This window comes from Sorex fumeus, unplaced genomic scaffold (assembly GCF_029834395.1).
Source record: "Sorex fumeus unplaced genomic scaffold, SorFum_2.1 ptg000111l, whole genome shotgun sequence".
Taxonomy (NCBI): domain Eukaryota; kingdom Metazoa; phylum Chordata; class Mammalia; order Eulipotyphla; family Soricidae; genus Sorex; species Sorex fumeus.
In genome coordinates this window covers 3,842,235-3,857,858 of record NW_026606168.1, presented here as the reverse complement: position 1 = coordinate 3,857,858, position 15,624 = coordinate 3,842,235, and positions in this window count along the sequence as shown.

The following is a 15,624-nucleotide window of genomic DNA, read 5'->3' as shown; positions in this document are numbered from 1 at the left end:
TATTATGTGTCCAGCCCATCTGATTTTCGATGCCTTGGCAAATGAGACAGCGTCCCTGATTCTTGATCATTGACGGAGGTTGAAACTCCGGATTCTTTCTCTCATTTGAGTGATGTGTGATACTCCAAGCATAGCTCTTTTGATTCCTCTTTGAGAGACCCGAATAGCGTTCTCATCCTGTTTTTGTAGGGCCAGGTCTCTAAGATGTATGTTAATGCAGGAAGAACGGCGGAATCAAAGAGATGTGCCCAGAGCCAGAGGTTGTTCTCCTTCTCCTTCTCCTTCTCCTTCTCCTTCTCCTTCTCCTTCTCCTTCTCCTTCTCCTTCTCCTTCTCCTTCTCCTTCTCCTTCTCCTTCTCCTTCTCCTCCTTCTCTTCCTCCTCCTCCTCCTCCTCCTCCTCCTCCTTCTCCTTCTTCTTTTTTTTTTTATGTAGGAGTACTACTATTTATTCAGCCACTGATTAGCTGATTGAATTGGGCATGAACACTACCTTACTTTTTTTATTTTTTATCATTTTATTTATTGAATCACCATGAGAGCAATTACAAAGCTTTTGGGTTTAAATCTCGGTCATACAATGAAACACCCGTACCTTCCCCAGTGCCCATTCTCCACCACCAAAAATCCCAGTATACCACCATCCCACACCCTCCCCCTACCTGTGGGACAGATGATTTCCACATTACTCTCTCTCTACTTTGATTATATTCAATAGTTTGACAGCAGACCCACCATTATTATTTGGGATTTTACCACAACACTCAGATCTGCTGAAAAGGCAACAGTAGACCATTTGTTTTCTATTGCTGGTTATGAATAACATATGATGTCGCATGGCTGCAATAGTGGCCACGTGATTTTGAAATTCCGAAATTTTAACACTTAAATCTGGAGGCATTTCTGCCAAAACCTGCTGGATTCCAAGATTTGTTCCTTTTGGCCGTTAAGCAGCAGGAGCCAGAAAGGCTGTTCATGGGCGGTGACTTGGGGTTTCCTTGGGATGAGAAGAAAAGGGCTGGCTCCACCCCCATCCTGTGAGGTCCCACATGTCTCATCTCTGAGGGACCAAACCTGATTGCCCAATGGCCTCTGAAAAATGGCAGCCACCGAGCTGCCTAGGGGAAGCAGTTGGAGGGACAATACCCTTTCCCCCCTGGGGTGGCCCAGCAACAGTAAACTACTGCAGGTGTGGACTTATTTCTGCCAAAAGCCACTGGGTTCCGAGATTTGTTTCTGAGTCTCTGGGATAATAGCCATTAAGCAGCTTGATTAGGAGCCAGAGAGGCCATTCGTGGGCGGCAACTTGGGATCTTGGTGGGGTGGGGAGGAAAAGGTCGGCTCCACCCCCATCCCGTGAGGCCCTAATGTCTTGTCACTGTGGGCCAAAATCTGACTGTCCAGTGGCCTCTGGAGGATGATGCCCACCAGGCTGCCAGGGGGAACAGGCCAAGGCATGAAACATATTCCCACCTGGGGTGGCCCGGCGCCAGTAACCTACTGTAGGGACCGGACATATTTCTGCCAAAAGCTGTTGGGTTTCAAGATTTGTTTCTGAATCTCTGGGATCATGGTCATTAAGTAGCTTGATCAGGAACCAGAGAGACCATGCCTCCAATTATATAGCTGAGTTGGAGATGGTTTGTGGGTGTTTCTCCCACATACCAAACTTCTGGCTGTTTACTTTCTTGGCAAACTTTGCCCCAAGTTTTTGGGGTCTGGCCAAAGGCAGAGCAGCAATTTGGGGGTATTTGGAAGTCTGAAGGCGCCATCGGACTGCTGAAGCACTCACCTCACAGGTACAGATTGGCCTGCTGGTGGCACCATAACCCGCAGAGGTTCTTCTTCGTTGTCCTCTTAGCTATTTCTTTGACACTTTATTTTTTTTGGTTTTTGGGTCACACCTGATGATGCACAGGGGATACTCCTGGCTCATGCACTCAGGAATTACTTCTGGTGGTGCTCATGGGACCATATGGGATGCTGGGAATCAAACCCAGGTCAGCAGCGTGCAAGGCAAATGCCCTACCTGCTGTGCTATTGCTCCAGCCCCATGTTTTATGCTCTTGAAGGCATTCCAAGCCGCTCTCTTCCTCCTGCGCAACTCAGGTGCCAGGTCATTTGTCATCTTGACTTCTCAACCTAGGTACACATAACTGTTGCATTCAGAGATGTTTGTTTCATTGAGAGTGAATGGAACGTCAGGAATAAGACCATTTCTCATAAACATTGTCTTCGTGAGAGTCAGCTGTAGTCCGACTTTTCCACACTCACAGTCAAAGTCAGCCAGCATTTGTGCTGCTTCAGCAGCCTGATGGCATCTTTAATGTTTGGTGTTATTAGAACAATATCATCAGCAAAATGGAGGTGGTGTAGTTACCGACCATCTATCTTCACTCCCATTCTTTCCCATTCCAGTCGTCGCATGCCATTCTCGAGAGTGGTACTGAAGAGTTTCAGTGAAATGGTATATCACCCTGCCGAACTGCTCTTTTGACATGAATGATCACTTCCTTGTAGAATGGTGGGATCCTGGTAGTGAATCCGTAATACAGCTCACAAAGGATCCTGATGTATTGAGTTTGAATGCCCTGTTTGACTAGGGCCTTCTTTAAATCAATGAACGTTAGACAGAGCTGCATCTTGAACTCCCGAGAAACCTCAATGAACTTGGTTATCGTGTTGATATAGTCGATGGTGCTAAATCCTTTGCAGAACCCCGCTTGCTCGCAAGGTTTTCCTTCATCTAGTGTTCTGCCAATCCTATTCATGATGACTCTAATGACCAGAAGACACACTAGAGCAGCAGACGACACACAACAGGCAGATCAGGTGATGGTTGCCAATGTTGTGGATGTCTCCCTTTTTACACAGTAGTACAGTACTGCTGGTTTTCCACTGGGACGGAACTTTGCATTCAGACAGGTAGCATGTAAAGAGCCGAGCCAGTGTATTGATGAGTACTGATGGCAGGTTCTTCAGGTATTCAGGTCTGACCTTGTCTGGGCCAGGTGCTGTTCGCTTCTTTACCGATGAAATGGCATGTTGTATTTTGAAAAGGAGAACATTGGGAAGGACATATCCATCCTGCAGATTTTGGTATCCATCCTGTCTGGTTCCACCAACCTCCACGACAAGACCCACCCTACTGGAACCAGATAAATACCTCACGGGCAGACCTCCACTACCCCCACTAACTCCACTACCCAGCCACCTCCACACTCCAGGATGCTCCAAATGTTCAGTCCAAGACTGATGCATGAGTGAAGCCCCACAGAACCAGGTGAGCGAAACTCTGTGACCTTGGACTCCAGGCTCAACGGACCCGGGAACAGAGACCCTCTGCCTGCTCCCACCAATCTCCAGCAACCAAGGGATTAAAACCAGAAGCCCCACCCTACCCTGCCCTGTCTGCTTCCACCAACCTCTGGTGACCCAGGGATTACACACAGAAGACCCACCCTACCAACCAGATAGATACCTCACTGGCAGATCTCCACTACCTCCACTACCTCCACTATCCAACTGCCGCCATGCTCCAGGATGTTTTCCGGACCACATGGCCGCTTTGCAGCTGTTTGACACATCATAAGATACTTAATACCCATCTTCCATGATGCCACACCATATTTGATAGGGTTCAAATATGGTTTGAACCATGGGAACACCTGCAAGGGTGATTATAGGCCTCCCTAAAAGCCTCTATCCCTCTCAGAGAGCCTGAAAGTTACTGATAACATCCCACCCACATGGCAGAGCCTGGCAAGCTATCCATAGCATATTCGATATGTCAAAACTAGAAAATACAATGGGTCTCATTCCCTTGACCCTGAAAGAGCCATCAATACGGCAGCATTAAGAAGGATGAGGAAGGAGAGGCTGATAAAATTTCAAGGCCGAACTAGGCTGCCAAAATGAAGAAGGACAAAAATGACTGTCTGTACTTTAAATGTACATACACTGACATTAGAAGCCTCCATCGAGGACCTGATGGTACAAGCGCGAAAAATCAAGTACGCCATCATTGGTCTGACCGAGGTGAGAAGGCATCAATCACATCATGCCATTTTCGACGCTGGAGAAGAACTCTTCCTCAGAACATGCAACAAAAGTGGTGTTGGTGTCCTTGTCAACACGAACTTGGCCATAAGTATTGATTCATTCAAATGTCTAACAACCCAAATCAGATGATTACACTTGAATAGATGTGGCTCACTGCTGGCAGTTTCTATCTTCATTTTCTATGCACCAACATCCAATTATGATGAAGGAGAAATTGATGAAGACCACACCTTCTACAAGATCATTGTTGGTGATTTTAATTCTAAGATAGGACCGAGAAGATCAGCCAAAGAACTCTACATCAGGACCCATGGCCTAGAATGGAACAAACAGGGTGAGAGACTGTGAGAGACTGTCTGAGTTCATCGTGTCGACCAAGACCATCCATGGTAACTCACAATACCAGAAGGCCGAATCTAAACGTTGGACATGGGAGTCTCCTGGTGGACAGTTCCACAACAAAATTGACCACATCATATTCAACCAACGGTCTTGCCTGACCAATGTCACTGTTGTCCCAAAATTCCAAATGGGATCAGACCACTGTCTCCTTTGTGGAAAATTCTACTTCACAGAGTGGAGAGAAACGAATGCAAAGTCTAAGAAGAGAACTCCCAGAACGACCACCAACTGGGAGCTCTTTGGCACTATTGCGACAACATCAGAAGATGCCATCGTTGATAACATTGACAAGAAAAATGATCGAATGGTTCAGCATCTCCATGATTGTGCGAATAACACCGAGAGAGAGAAAGAAAGAGAGAGAGAGAGAGAGAGAGACAAAAAGATCCCTGTCTTCGAAAACTCTCGAGCTCATTTGCCAACGTGGCTTGGCGCAAGCCTCAGGCAACCTCAAGCGAATGTCTGAGCTTGCAAAGCAGTGCAGAGAAGCGATCAAGGAAGATCTCAAAGAGAGAAGAGCTGGGGCTGGAGCAATAGCACAGCGGGTAGGGTGTTTGCCTTGCACACGGCAGACCCGGGTTCAATTACCAGCATCCCATATGGTCCCCCAAGCACTGCCAGGAGTGATTCCTGAGTGCAGAGCCAGGAGGAACCCCTGAGCATCGGCTGGGTGTGACCCAAAAAGAAAAAAAAGAGAGAGAGAGAAGAGTAGCATTGCTGGCAGATGTGGCAGAAGCCAGAAAAAGCATGGGCTGGAGTGATAGCACAGTGGTAGGGTGTTTGCCTTACACACAGCCAACATGGCCGACCCAAGTTCGATTCCTCTGCCCCTCTCGGAGAGCCCGGCAAGCTACCGAGAGTATCTCGCCCACACGGCAGAGCCTGGCAACCACTATATGTATTCAATATGCCAAACACAGTAACAACAAAATCTCCAATGGAGATGTTACTGGGCCCGCTCGAGCAAATTGATGAACAACGGGAGGGCCTTTAATTTACTTTACTTACTAATGCCTGCCTATGTTTCACCAACTACAAGACCAAGATGACTGCCCTCCGATGTCCTGATGGATCTATCACATCTTCCAAAAGGGCAATGGAGATTATCCATGACTTCTACTTGGATCTCTTCGATAGCCACGTCCACCTGCCTATATATATATATATATATATATATATATATATATATAATTTGTTGCCTACTGTCTGAACTGCATCAAACATGGTGGGGTAATTATGGAAAATGGGTAGGAAGTGTCTTATGATTGTCCGGAAAGCAACCTGGAGCTTGGCTGTGGTTGGGTAGTGGAGGTCAGCTGATGGGGCTGGGTCCCTTGGGGCGGGGAGGGCTCTCACCTGCCACCCTCTGGGGTGCCCTAAGTGAAAACAGCCTGGAGCAGAGTCTGGTGGCATGGTTATAGGGGCCTCATTTTATACTCCTGTCTGGGAGGAGCAGCCGTGAGTTCTGGAGGGTGGTGGATAAGGAGATTATCTGGTGCCAGCAGGGTGTGGCTTACAGGTGTGACCCCTGGGTTACTGGAGACTGGGGGAAGCAGGCAGAGGATCTCTGCTCAGGTCCTGTCGAGTCCAGAGACCAAGATCACAAAGTTCCCTGGGACCTCGCTCCTGTGTGAGGCTCGGTCAAGCGTTCATAAAGTGGCCTGGAGCATGGTGGCGGTTGCATAGTGGAGGTAAGCTGCTGGGGCTGGGTCCGTTGGGGTCAAGAGGGCGCTTGCCTGCCCCCCGAGTGAAAAAAGCCTAGTGCGGAGTCCTTCATATAGTAGAATTTAATAATTTTCTCCATTTTACATAGATTACTAAGATTATAAATAGTAATAGCTATCACTTATTGAATACTTACTATAAAACAAATATTAAAGAAGATATACTGTCACTGTCCTCCCATTGTTCATCAATTTGCTCGGCGTACCCAGTAATATCTTCATTGTGACAATTGCTACTGTGTTTGGCATATCGAATACACCACGGGGAACTTGTCAGGCTTTACCGTGAGGGCGAAATACTCTCGGTAGTTTGCCGGGCTCTCCGAGAGGGGCAGAGGAATTGAACTCAGGTCAGCCATGTTGGCTGTTTGTAAGGCAAACGCCCTACCCGCTGTCCTATTGCTCCAGCCCATTAAAGAATATATAAAACCAAATATTAAAGAAGATAGAAAACTGTTTTTTTCTAAGAGTTGGGGGATAATAGTACAGCAATTAGGGCACCTGGACTTTCCAAACATCACTTGGGAGTTTGAAAACAGTACCAAAGTATCTTTCTTATTTAATCTTCACAAAAATCCAGTAGGACAAGTACAATTATCTGTACTGTATAGCCAAGAAGACTGAGAAATAATAAATCTATAAGATCACAGAACAGAAAGTTATTCATGTCAGTCTTGAGCTAGGGTCTCACTGCTTGATGGCAAATACTCCTTCCCACCATTTCATCCAAAAAGAGCCTATTGACAGTTGGGGTCATAGCCTGGCTTTGAACCCAAATCTCCAAAGAATGCTTGAAATCAAGAATTTCTACATGTTCATAAAGTAGCACATAAAGATCAACTAAAAAAAAAAAACTTGTTTGGTTCTGGTTGAGATGTGAACAGGCAATAACAACCACCACGACTACTGCTTATTAAATGATCAACATGAGCTGAGGAATTGCTGGCTGTGATCTCATTTAAACCTCATTATCCTACAGAAGATTAATTGTATTAATCACCCCACCTCTTCCCTTGTATCCACATTCTTGGCAAGTAAATCTTAAGTCAGCCCCACAGCCCCCACCACTCTCTGTTAGGGCTCAGCTGTGTGGTGTGCCGTGGCAGACAGAATACAGATCTTCCTGGGCTTACAATGAGGTTAAGTTCTGATAAATTCATCATATATTGAACATATCAGTGAAAAATGTATTTAATACATCCAACCCACTGAAAACCATAGCTCAATCTAGCCTGTCTCAAAGTTGTCCAGAACTTTACACCTAACACAAAGCCATTTTACAATAAAATATGATACTCATGTGATTTGGGCTAGAGCAATAGCACAATGGGTAGGGCGTTCACCTTGCACACAGCCCACACGGCCAACCAGAGTTTGATTCCTCTGCCCCTTTCAGAGAGCCCGGCAAGCTACCAAGAGTATCTCGCCCACACGGCAAAGCCTGGCAAGCTACCCGTGATGGATTAAGTATGCCAAACACAGTAACAACCAGAGATGTTACTGGGCCCGCTCAAATAAATCGATGAACAATGGGAAACAGTGCTACAGTGCTACTCATGTGATTTATTGAATACTGTTCTGAAAGAGAACAGAAAGGTATGGGTTTTCAACATATCACTAGGCTAGGAAGAGGTCAAAATTTTAATTCAACTATGGTTTCTACTCACTGTGTATCACTGACCAAATATATATAGCACTGTAGCACTGTCCTGCCATTGCTCATTGATTTGCTCCAGCGGGCACCAATAAAAATCTACATTGTGAGACTTGTTGTTTCTGTTTTTGACATATCAAATACACCCCGGGGAGTTTGCCAGGCTCTGCCACTGGGGTGGGATACTGTCTGTAGCTTGCCGGGCTCTCTGAGAGGGATAGAGGAATTGAACCTGGCTCAGCCACATGCAAGGCAAATGCCCTGCCCACTGTGCTACCTACCCACTGTGCTATCGCTCCAGCCAAATATATACATATATACACGTAAATCTGCCATGACAACCGTAAAGTGATCAGAAACTTAAAGGTTCACTGCTTTTCTGCTTACGGCTTTTACCTTCTGCCTTTAATATGAGACTCTGAACAAGCTAGCCCACTACAGGATGAGAGCAGTGGGACATAAGCAGGCAGGTGATCAAGATCAGCTGAGGAGTTGGAGAAATGGTACAGCACATAGGGATTTTTCCCTGCACATAGTTGACCTGCATTCAATCCCTGGCACCCCATATTGTTCCTCAAGCCCTGCCATGAGTGATTCTTGAGCAAAGAGCCAGAAGCCCTGGGCAGTGCTGGGTGTGGTCAATAAAAGATCAGCTTAGTAAACAGGGTTCCAGCGACAGCTCAGCAGCTACAATACCTGCCTCATAAACACAAGTCCGTGAGTTTGATCTCTAGTGTCTCCACAAGAGCCAAGCATGATCCTAGAGGCTCTGCTGTTAGTGCCTGGCAGCTCTGCTTTCTGAGAACCCCGAAAACAAGCAATTTCTGACCATACCTCAGCCAGGTGTGTGCAACTACTGAAATGAAAGGGTCCAACCCCAGCAAGAACTGCCACTAAAGTAAAGATTTGCAAGCACTGCAGCCAGAAGTGTGAGCCCCTGTGAGCACTGTGATGACCCCTGGTGATCACTACAACCAGAATATCTGAGCGCCCCAACTCAAGAGTGCAACCTCCAGCAGGCCCCACAGTAACTCCCAACACAACTAAATGTGGCAGCACCACAACCACATTTGGCTACTGCAACATCAACATCAATAAAGGGAAAGGAAGAGTGGGAATAAAAGAGAAACAGGGCTGCCTAACCTGTATCTCTACAACTCCAGGCTTAAGAGCAATGTTCTACACTGCTGGGGTTTTGATTTTAGGTAGTATCATATAATAGTAATAAAGCTAAATGATACTCTACATGGTAAAAAGTGCTTTTTATTTTACATAAGAGGAAACTGAGGCTCAGAGAAACAACATATTGGATGGAGCAATAGTACAGTGGGTAGAGTTTTTTACACAGCTGCCCCCGGTTTGATTCCTGGCATTCCACATGGTCCCTCCAAGCACCACCAAGAGTGATCCCTGAGCACAGAGCCATGAATAACCCCTGCGAATCAAAAGGTATGGCACCAAAACAAAACAAAAAAGAAAAACATCTCAAATTCCAGAGAGATACTCTAGGTCTGAAGGTTCATAATTTGCATGAATTAGACTCCAATTCTATCACTGCACCCTTAACTTCACCAGAGCAGCCCTCAAGGTCCTCAAACACCACAGAGCTCAAGCAGCACCTCAATCCTCAGACCCTTGCATTGAACCACTGATCAAGTGGGTTGGGAATCACTGGGAATGGTGTCTACCAGCACTACTTGGGAGGCCACACCCCCCACCAAAAAATAGAAGAAGAAAAAGAACATAGTGATAGAATCAGGATCCAGTACTCGGACCCAATTGGGTCTTGCTTTATTTTCTTTTAACTTATTTATAGTTCACTGTCATCCTGTTGTTCATCTATTTCCTCGAGCAGGCACCAGTAACATCTCCTTTGTTCTAGCCCTGAGATTTTAGAAAGTGCCACATTCGAGGCTCTTTCAGGGTCAGGAGGATGAGACCCATCATTATTACTGGGTTTTGGCATATTGAATACAACACGGGGAGTTTGCCAGACTCTGCCATGTGGGTAGGATACTTTTGGTAGCCTGCCAGGTTCTCCAGAGTAAGAACTAGATAATAAGAGCTAGATAATAATAAGCTTCTGGGAGCTGGGTTTTATAGTTTCTGGGTCTTGGCTGCTGATGGGATTACATGGCAGGGGCAGTTGTTGGGTATAACGCCTACATACTGGAAGATGGGGGATCTGGGTGGAGGAAGCCCAGTCTCAATTCGAGCAGGCTTGGAGATCTATGCCCCGGATCCCGCACACCTGGGTTCCTCTGCTAGTTCCTTCATGCGTGAGGCTCGTCCGAACGTATGGAGAGTGGTCTTAAGCATGGCTGTGGCTGGAACCGGAGATCTTCAGCTGCTGGGGCTCTGCCCAAGGTGGGGAGGGAAACTCAACCAACCCTCCTCCAAGGGGCCAGGCACAGAGGGGGATCTATCTGCTCGGGGTGGGGAGGAAAACTTGGGTCAGTCTTGGCCATTGATGGGATTACACTGGCGCCTTATAGTTAAGGTGATATATTTACAATGGGAATGACATTCATAGTCTTGATATAGAATTGCATCACTTCATTATCACCAAATTACCAAGACCCCCCACACCCCTGTTTCACCTCTGGTCCACCTTCTCCCCACCCCTTCAACCCCTGCCAATCTGATGCTGCCAGTTTGTACTCCAGTGTGCAGTTACCAGTTGATATTATTTATACCCTTGTTTCTCTATGCACTAGAGAGGAGAACCCAGTTCTGCCTTAATACAGAGGAATTGCTTTCTTTACTGTTATGCACACTGCACTTTACAAATGCATTTCCAATTTGATAAGTGGTTCCCCCAGCATGTGCCTATGTTCACATATCCATGAAGGACTTTTCTTCACTGTTGCTTGCTAAACTGAACATTTAAAATTTAGAAACAGGAGCTGGAGAGATAGTAAAAGGGGAGGGGTGCTTGCCTTGCATGCAGCTGACCCAGATTTGATCCCTCTCACCCCATGTGGTTCCTCAAACACCACCAGGAGTTACCCCTAGGCACAGGGCAGTGAGCATCACATGACTAAGACATGAGCATCACTGGGTGAGACTCCAACTTTTTTAAATCTAAGAGCAGGATTATCAACTAACTCAATTATTCAAGCTACATTACACAGTTCAAAGAACTGATGGAAATCCTTGTGATTTGAACAAATAAATAGACCTCTGGTGTCTTTCTTTGTCTCTCCTATGCTCTCTCTTACACAGTCTGTAAGCATTTTAACTTCGGTGCTGACGTGTATTCCAATATTAATTAGTGTGCTTCCAAGGTTTATTCTGAAAACACTGATGACACCAATAGAAGATTTAAAATTTAACCTTCACTCTCACAATGATTGGCATTGATTCCTTATAAGATTTTACATAATCAACATGCTGATGTGTGCAACTAGAGTACATAATCAGTTGTTCTGTATCAAAAATCAGCTCACAGTTAGAGCAAGGAAACAAATTCTCTTATTTCATGGTCAAGAAAATTGGTTGTTAAATAAACAGCCAATTTTCAATAGTTCTGGAAAGGATGTACAGGGATAAATCCACTCAACATGTTGCTGTCTAACCAGAAAAGCTAAGGCAGTAGGGAGCTCACTAGTGTAGTGGTCCAGGTGTTGGAAACTTGGATTCTATGGAGAACATGGCACAGAGACTAGCAATGAGAGGAGACTCTGGAGGTGCGATTTCTAGTTCAATTTAACCTTAGTTGAAATGGAACAGACACATTTCTTTGCAAAACCAACTCAGATCAGGAGATTGACCCTTACAACTTCCTTGCCTCTGCCTTTCAATTGGCTTTGCTAGCTTGGCAACTAATCCATCTTATTGTGTTTATAGTAAACCACTATATATATATATATCACTATCTCCACTACCCAGCCACCACCACGGTCCAGGACACTTTCTGGACACTAGGGCCAATACTCACACACAAGTGAGGCCCAACAGAACCAGAGAAGTGGAATTCTGCGACCTTGAACACCAAGATAAACGAACCCAGGAACAAGATCTTCTGCCTTCTCCCAGCAGCCCAACAGACCTCCATTACCTCCACCACTGCCACTACCCAGCCACCACCACGCTCCAGGACACTTTCCAGACCACACGGCCACTTTGTGGCCACATCATAAAACACTTAATACAAGATTACCACACCATATTTGATGGGGTTCAAGTATGGTTTGAACCACGGGAACACCTGCAAGGGCGATTAGAGGTTACACTAAAAGCTTCTATCCCTCTCAGAAAGCCTTGCAAGCTACCAAGAGTACCCCGCCCACATGACAGAGTCTGCCAAGCTATCCGTGGTGTATTCAATATACCAAAACCAGTACATACAATGGGTCTTATTCCCCTGACCCTGAAAGAGCCACCAGTACAGAAACGTTAAGAAGGATAAGAAAGGAGAGGCTGATAAAATCTCAGGGCCAAACTAGGCTGCCAAAACGAAGAAGGACAAAAATGACTGTCTGTACTTTTAATACACATACATTGGCATCAGATGCATCCATCGAGGACCTGATGGTGCAAGCTCAAAAAATCAAGTATGACATCATTGGTCTTATAGAGAGGAGAAGGCAACAATCACAAAACGCTGTTTCCGACACTGGAGAAGAACTGTTCCTCAGAACATGCAACAAAAGAGGCATCAGTGGTGTCTTCTTCTTGTCAACAAGAACTTGGCCATAAACATTAATTCATTTGAAGCCTAACAACCTGAATAAGACAATTACATTTGAATAGATGTGGCTCACTGCCGGCATTTTCTATCTTCATTGTCTCCACACCAACATCCAATTATGATGGAGAAATTGAGAAGTTCTACATGGAGCTAGAGAAGTTCTATAAAAAAACCACACCTTCTACAAGATCATTGTCAGTGATTTTAATGCTAAGATAGGACTGAGAAGATCAGCCAAAAACTCCATAATGGGACCCATGGCCTAGAATGGAACAAACAGGGTGAGAGAATGTGAGAGACTATCTGAGTTCATCATGTCGACCAAAACAATCCATAGTAACTTACAATTCCTGAAAGCCGAATCTAAACATTGGACATTGGAGTCTCCCAGTGGACAGTTCCACAACAAAATTGACCACATCATATTCAACCAATGTCCTTGCCTGACCGATGTCGCTGTTGTCCCAAAATTCCAAATGGGATCAGACCACTGTCTCCTTTGTGGAAAATTCTACTTCACAGAGTGGGGAGAAACGAATGCAAAGTTTAAGAAGAGAACTCCCAGAACGACCACCAACTGGGAGCTCTTTGGCACTATTGAGACAACATTGGAAGATGCCATTTTTGACAATATTGACAAGGAATATGATTAAATGGTTCAGCACCTCCATGATTGTGTGAAGAACACCGAAAGATAGCAAAAAAAAGACACCTGTCTTCGAAAACTCTCGAGCTCATTTGTCAACATGGCTTGGCACAAGCCTCAGGCAACCTCAAGCGAATGTCCAAGCTTGCAAAGCAGTACAGAGAAGTGATCAAGGAAGATCTCAAAGAGAGAAGAGCAGCATTGCTAGCAGATGTGGCAGAAGCTGGGAAAAGCATTCACAATGCCCACCTGTCCTTTGCCAACTACAAGACCAAGATGACTGCCCTCCGACATCCTGATGGATTTATCACATCTTCCAGAAGGGAAATGGAAAAGATTATCCATGACTTCTACCGGATCTCTTCAATAGCCACGTCCACCTGCCCACATACCAAATTCCGCAGGATCAATATGTCATTCACAATGTTCTCCCTTCCAAAATCTAACACGCCATTTCATTAGTAAAGAAGTGAACAGCACCCGGCCTAGACATGGTCAGACCCAAACAACTGAAGAACCTGCTGTCAGTATTCATCAAATACACTGGCTCGGCTCTTTACATGCTCCCTGTCTGAATGCAAGTTTCCATCCCAATGGAAAACCAGCAGGACGTTACTACTATACAAGAAGGGAGACATCCATGACATTGGCAACTATCACCCGATCTGCCTGTTGTCTGTCGTCTACAAGCTGTTCACTCGAGTTATCCTGAATAGGATTGGCAGAACACTACATGAAAGACAACCATGCGAGCAAGCTGGTTTCCGAAAAGGATTCAGCACAATCGACCATATCCACACGATAACCAAGCTCATTGAGGTTTCTCAGGAATTCAAGATGCCACTTTGTCTAATGTTCATTGATTTAAAGAAGGCCTTTGATTCTGTTGAGACTGAAGTGGTCATCGAAGCCCTAGCCAACCAGGGCGTTCAATTTCAATACATCAGGATCCTCCGTGAACTGTATTGTGGATTCACTACCAGGATCTCACCATTCTACAGGGAGGTGATCATTGACGTCAAGAGAGGGGTTCAGCACTGTGATATCATTTCATTGAAACTCTTCAGTGCCACCCTCGAAAACGTCATGCCATGACTGGAATGGGAAGAAATGGGAGTGAAGATAGATGGTCAGCAACTACACCACCTTCGTTTCACTGATGACATCATTCTAATAACACCAAACATCAGCTAAAGCAGCACAAATGCTGGCCGACTTCAAATGTGCATGTGGAAAGATCAGATTACAGCTAAATCTCACGAAGACAATGTTTATGAGAAATAGTCTCTTTCCTTCACTCTCAATGGAACAACCATCTCCAAATGCAACAGTTATGTGTGCCTAGGTCGAGAGGTCAACATGACAAATGACCTGGCACCTGAGTTGCACAGGAGGAAGAGAGCGGTTTGGAACACCTTCAAGAGCGTCAAAGAAATAGCTAAGAGCATGAAGAACCTCCAGCTCTGGGCACATCTCTTTGATTATACTGTTCTTCCTGCATTAACATATGCCTCAGAGACCTGGGCCCTACAAAAACAGGATGAGAACGCTATTCGGGTCTCTCAAAGAGGAATCAAAAGAGCTATGCTTGGAGTATCACACATCACTCAAATGAGAGAAAGAATCCAGAGTTCCGATCTCCATCGACGATCAAGAATCAGGGATGCTTTCTCATTTTCCAAGGCATCGAAAATCAGATGGGCTAGACAGGTAATGAGATTTGGAGATGAACGCTGGACTAGAGCCATTACCGATTGGATTCCACAGGATGTCAAAAGATCGTGTGGCCGCCCACCTATGAGATGATCAGTCTTCTTCGTCAAGACCCTGAACAATTGGTTTGAGGCTGTTCTTATTCCTAGAATGAGCAGATGCCATTGGGCTACACTAGCACGTGACAGGGACGAATGGAGACATTACTGGTGCCTGCTCGAGCAAATCGATGAGTAACCGGATCAAGTGATCAAATGATATATACCACATTTTCGTGATAAACTCATCTGCTGTGAAATGCTAGGATTGTTTCCAGATTGTTTCCAGATCTTATAAATAGCACTGCAATGAATACAGCTTGTATATATCATTTCAAATTAGTATTCTTGTATTCTTTGGTCAGAATCATAGGAGTAGAGTTGCTGGATCAGTAATAGTTTTGTTTCTAATAGTTTCAGAACCCCCAAACAGTTCTCCATAAAGACTTGCCTAGTTTAATTCCCATTAGAAATATATGAGGATCCATTTCACACAGCCTCGTCAGCACTTGTTATTCTAGCATTTTTGATATATTTTCTATTATTTGGTCTATTTTCATAAGCGTAAGGTGATATTTCATTATAGTTTTTTTCATTTGCATTTACCTGATTGTAAGTGATACTAAGCATGTGTTCAAGTGTCTGTTAAACCCCGTATGCTTCTTTGGTAATATATCCAGTTTTGTTGACCATT